This window comes from Apodemus sylvaticus, chromosome 4 (genome assembly GCF_947179515.1).
Source record: "Apodemus sylvaticus chromosome 4, mApoSyl1.1, whole genome shotgun sequence".
Taxonomy (NCBI): domain Eukaryota; kingdom Metazoa; phylum Chordata; class Mammalia; order Rodentia; family Muridae; genus Apodemus; species Apodemus sylvaticus.
This window is the reverse complement of record NC_067475.1, coordinates 50,153,977-50,159,522: the sequence shown is the minus strand read 5'-3', so window position 1 is coordinate 50,159,522 and position 5,546 is coordinate 50,153,977. Positions and strand designations below refer to the sequence as shown.

Genomic DNA, 5,546 nt, shown 5'->3' with positions numbered 1-5,546 from the left:
ATTATCAAATTAAGGCTCATTCAGAAAACAACATCTGGAGGAAATTGTGTTATGTAGTGAGAACCAGTTGTATGATAAAGTTACTGCCTCCACTATTTCTCTTTTGCCAACAATTGTATCTGTACCAAGTTGTGACTCCATATTAATTCCAAAATCATTCATTTTTAGCTCTATGGAAATGGGACTGGATCTTATGGTATTTCATTAAATGTGCAGTTTGCTTTTGTAAGTTCACTGACCTCATAATATGCTGACCTATGGGCATGAGAAATCTAAATCCTTACTTTTCTGTTGTCATGACAACAGTCTTTTTCTTTTTTATAGTAGCAACTTAGTAGAGAAAAGGTTTATTGTTGCTTACAGTATGAGGGACTTCATTCCACAGAGTGAAGACCAGAAAACAGAACACGATTTCAGATGTTTCTTCTAGAATGCTATCTTAATCTGGGAGTGCTCACCATCTAAAAGTCCCACAGTCTTTAAATCAGTATAACAGACTAGTGATTGATCATTAAAAACAAGGAGTCAGTTCTTAGTTATAACAGGAAATTGTTCTCGGTGTCTTCAATTTCTTTAGTTTCATGAGTTTTATAATGTAGGTCTTTTGCTTCCTTGGCTATATTGATTTCTAAGTACATTCATCATTCATTCAGCAGCTGATGGACAGCGGAGTAATCCACTTTCTTGTAGTCACCTTAAGAGCAATAGAGACCATAGGTGTGAGTATACACTTCTATGGCATTTTATTTCTCTTCAAATCTTCTTAGTACTTCAGTCCTCACATTTTTGTTTCTGTCTTTCTCCTTTCACATAAATATCTAGCTGTCATTGATAAAGAAGCTAATCTTAAATACGAATTCGCATATATTTCCCCTGTGTTGTTAGTCACGTGAGACGCTGCTCAGTGGGCACCCAGATGTGGTTGTAGCTGCTGCGTAGGATCAGACTGCAGAGCTGGAGGCTGAGCCAGAGGCAGGTGATGGTCCCTGTCTCAAGGCAGCCCTGGCAGCTGCGTCGGGGTCCTGAGGAGGAGGTGCTGGGCGGGATCAGTTGGAAGTGGACAGGGGGGGGGGGGCAGCCAGGCCTGCGTGGTTCGGAGCCCGCTGGTCTTGCTGTTCACTCAACTTGGACTTGCTATGAGGCTCATGTTGGCCTTGAACTTGAGATCCATATCTGTCTTAGCCTCCTGTGTGACATATCACCAACTTTGGGTTGCTGAGTGGATTGCCACCTGTGTATATAAAACTTGGCATCTTCATAAATAAGATTCTCAAAAAACATCAATGACAGAGACAATGGGCAGTCAATAGATGAAACCAAAGATGAGCGAGACCAGATACTTTTTCAAGTGCATACAGACTGCTACCATGAAAATGGCCAGAAATGTGGCAGACCTTCTGGCTTTGTGCCAGCAGGAAGAACTAGTGGATTTGCCAGACTACCACTGAGTAAGAGTGAAGATAAGGAGCACAGTGATGGAGAACGAAAATATCAAAAGCTTCTGGAAGCAGTCAGTTCCCTTGGAAGAAAGAATAAATGGAAGTTGACAGAGAGATCTGAAGCTAGTCGGATGGTGTCAGACTGCAAGGTCACTTCGGGAGGATCAGGTGAGAAAGCTGGTCCTTTGGGGTTTGCTTAGGTCTGCTACAGCATTATCTTCACTAGCTGCTGTGAAAAACCAGCAGCATAGAGTCAAGTCAAAGACTCTGACCACACCTCTTCCCCCCATATATTCTTTATTTACATTTCAAGTGATTTTCCCTTTCCTGGATCCCCCCTCCCCCAAAGCCCCATAAGCCCTCTTCCCACCCCTTGTTCCCCTATCCACCCCTTCCCACTTCCCTGTCCTGGTATTCCCCTACCCTGCTGTACGGAGCCTTTCCAGAACCAGGGACCTCTCCTTCCTTCTTGGGCATCATTTGATATGTGAATTGTGTCTTGAGTATTCCAAGCTTCTAAGCTAATATCCACTTATCAGTGAGTGCATACCTTGAGTGTTACAGCAGCCTTATTTATAATAACCAGAAGCTGTAAAGAACCCAGATGTCCCTCAACAGAGGAATGGATACAGAAAATGAGGTATATATACACAATGGAGTACTACTATTCAGCTATTAGAAACAATGAGTTCATAAAATTCTTAGACAAAATGGATGGAACTGGAGAATATCATCCTAAGTGAGGTGACCATACCTCTTAACAAAGAAGAGACTGACCTCAGGGAAACATCATTCAGCAAAATCTCACAAATGCTCTCCAAGTGGGATCCTATCGTTCTGAAGAACTGGCAAGCAGAGCAGTTGGTTTTTCCCATGGAGAAGGAGCAGCCAGCTGTTGCTCCCACTGAGCATGTAATCAGTGGCTGGAAAGCAAGAACACCCCTGAAACAAGAAGTTTTTAACCATCTTCATAAGAACAAGCAGCCAGTAACAGACCCTTTATTGACTCCTATGGGAAAAAAAACAAAAAACAAAAAACAAACAAAAAACAAACAAACAAACAAACAAAAACCTCTGTCAAGCCATGAGCCCGGAAGAAGCCAAGATACGCAGAGCAGAGCAGAGTTTCAGAGGACGCAAGCTCTGTAGTCCTATTACGAGACAAGAGCTGGAAGAGTGAAGAATCAAGAGTGAAAAGTATCACAGAATTCTAACTCAGGGAAGGGCTAAGAAAGCCTTAAAACAGTTTGAGCAGCTGTGGAAGGACCGCCCAAATGCTGCATTGCAAGGACTGGAACAAGTGGAAAAGGCCAGAATGACAAAACACCAGGGCAACGGAAACGGGCAAAGTCAAAGGCAGTCATGGCCACGTATGACCTGGAGGCCAAGTTTCAGAGGGTGAGGAAGAGGACGGACGCACAGAAGAGGGGAAAGTGCCTGTCCCCGATGGAATGGATGACCTACAGATGAATGCAGATGGCGTAAATCCCTGGATGCTTTGTAGCTGCAACAGCAGTGCAAAAGGCGTGAGATCAAGACAGTCCCTGAACAGAGGCCTGAATTTGTGGCCCCTGTGTCTTCTGAGAGGGAGGGACATGAAAGATCAGCGGCAGAAGAACTTGTGTTGAAAGAAAGATCTGAGTTGAGAGTAGAGAAATTCAACAAGGACAGTCATCAGTCTGAGAATCAAACAGTGGAAAGTGTTCTCTATATCCAGGGAGAGGACCTTGCCTCAGAGAAGTTCTTGATGCTTCAAAGGCTAGAGAAAGCACATGTCCTGGAACTACTAGGAGAGTTGTGTAAAGAGGAACATTATCCAAAAAAACTGGGCTTCCCAGACCTGAGGTGAAAGGGGAGTGGAAGGAGATGAACCCACCCACCAACCCTGGTGTGCCTGGAGGGAAGACATAGAAGGAACAAATGCTAAACCTACAGATCCGCCTAACTACACACCCTCCTAACTACACACCCTCCTAACTACACACCCTTCTAACTACACACCCTCCTAACTACACACCCTCCTAACTACACACCCTCCTAACTAACTACTCCATCTCCTTCTGTGAGGTCTTTGGCAGTGCCCACAACTACAGGAGTTGCAAGATGAAGTGGAGACAGATCACAAGTAGCTAATAAAGGAAGCTTTTGCTGGGGATGATGTCACAAAAGTTCTTACAAGAGAAAAGAGAAGTTAATAGAGGCAAATAAATCAAAGGACTTGGACCTCTCATTGCCTGGATGAGGCTTCTACCTGGCCTAAGCCCAGTGCCAAGGAAAGATGCCATTTTCTTATTAAACCTCCTGAAAGTTCTACAAGAAAGGACAAGAATTTGCCAAATGTGATTATCAGTGAGAAGCCCAGCATCCTTGTAGCTGCTATCCTACTCCCATTCACCTACCACCAGAAATTTGAAAGGACTATCCAGAACCCTGTTGAGTACATGTGGAACCCCGAGAGGGCCTTCCAAAACCTGATACTTCCCAAGGTTGGCACCAAACTAGGCCATATCATTAAGCCCATAAAAGCAGAAAATGTAGGGTACCACTCTTCCACAAGGTCAGACCTCCCTATCCTATAGAGCAATCTGAAGTGTCTCTCCAGAAAACAACAAAAACAACTGAAGAAAAGCTCTGCAGATTGAGCTGCCAGTGGAGTACCATCTCTGTCCCTGGGACTGGGAACCTCTAGTGTTTCTCTTGGTTGTGTCATCTTGCTTCAGGGTCATTTCCTAAGCTGATAGAACACTGTGAACCTAAGCCACATTGTAGAAATAAGGCATTTTTATCTAGTGAAGAGCTTACATTCTGTTTTAAGATGTATGTTAAATTTAGAAATGATTCATCTATGGGAAATATGTAGAGTTCCTATATAGGTACCTATCCTAGGTTACGAGAGGATTGAGTGGACCGAAGTGAAGTTCAGGCTGGGATTGGTCAGAGGAAGCATGGGCAGAAAAAAATCAATTAGTTTATATATTAAGTTAACTGACCCTGATAATCCTGATATACTGACTTATGTATGTAATCCAGCATTCTGAGAGGCTGAGGATCGTTTAGTTGAGGCCACAGAATGAGAACTTGGCCCGAAAACAAAACAAAACAAGCCCAAATGGATACAGGAGGAGTGAACAAATTTAGAGACTTGGAGAAGACAGACAATGAAGATAGAGTAGCATAGAATTTAATAATAAAGTGTTGCACGGCGCTACTGAAGTAATAGTCTGCCATGTCTGCATAGCTTTCCTAATGCAAAATGGGAAACTCCCTTTTCTTAGTGGGTTTCCTCTTCTCCACTTGATATAGGGAACCTGACCTCAATCTTCTACCTGAGGAATACCAGGGAAGCCCTGGAGGAAATTACAGGTTTAATTTCCTGGAATATCTTTCCATGCAAATGAGGTATCCCTGGAACCTTTAACTTCAGCTAATGAAACTTCACCTTAAGAAGAACCCCTTTGGGGCTGGAGAGATGGCTCAGTGGTTAAGAGCACTGACTGCTCTTCCGAAGGTTGTAAGTTCAAATCCCAGCAACCACATGTTGGCTCGCAACCATCTGTAATGAGATCTGATGCCCTCTTCTGGTGTGTCTAAAGACAACTTCAGTGTACTTACATATAATAAATAAAAATTAAAAAAAAAAAAAAGAAGAAGAGCCCCTTTGCTAGGTGGTGGTGGTGGTGCATGCCTTTGATCCCAGCACTCTGGGAGGCAGAGGCAGGTAGATATCTGAGTTTGAGGCCAGCCTGGTCAATCTAGCTAGCCGTCACCTATCCACAAGACCCTTCCTCTAACTGATTCTTACTTAGAAATGGAATTGTGTAGACCCTTCCTGGCCTTTAACTTTCAGCTATCTATCCTTCTACTTCTTGAGTGAGTTTCAGGACAGCCAGGGATATACAGAGAAACCCTATCTCAAAAAAACAAAAAAACAAAAACAACAACAAAAAACCAACCAAACAAACAATCCTTCCCATTCTCCAGGATCAATATATATATATATAGTCTTTGATTCATCCTGTATAAAGTATATGCACACAAGCTGCTTCATTGACTACTATCTAAGAGAGCTGTTTTCTAAAAGTTGAAACACTGGAGACCACCTTTCCC

At 43.1% G+C, this 5,546-nt stretch overlaps 1 pseudogene; it reads left to right on the top strand.

Annotated features, from left to right (window-relative positions):
• Positions 1 to 1,322: 1,322 nt before the first annotated feature.
• On the top strand, positions 1,323 to 4,081 carry LOC127683571 (U3 small nucleolar RNA-associated protein 14 homolog B-like; annotated as a pseudogene).
• Positions 4,082 to 5,546: the final 1,465 nt, after the last annotated feature.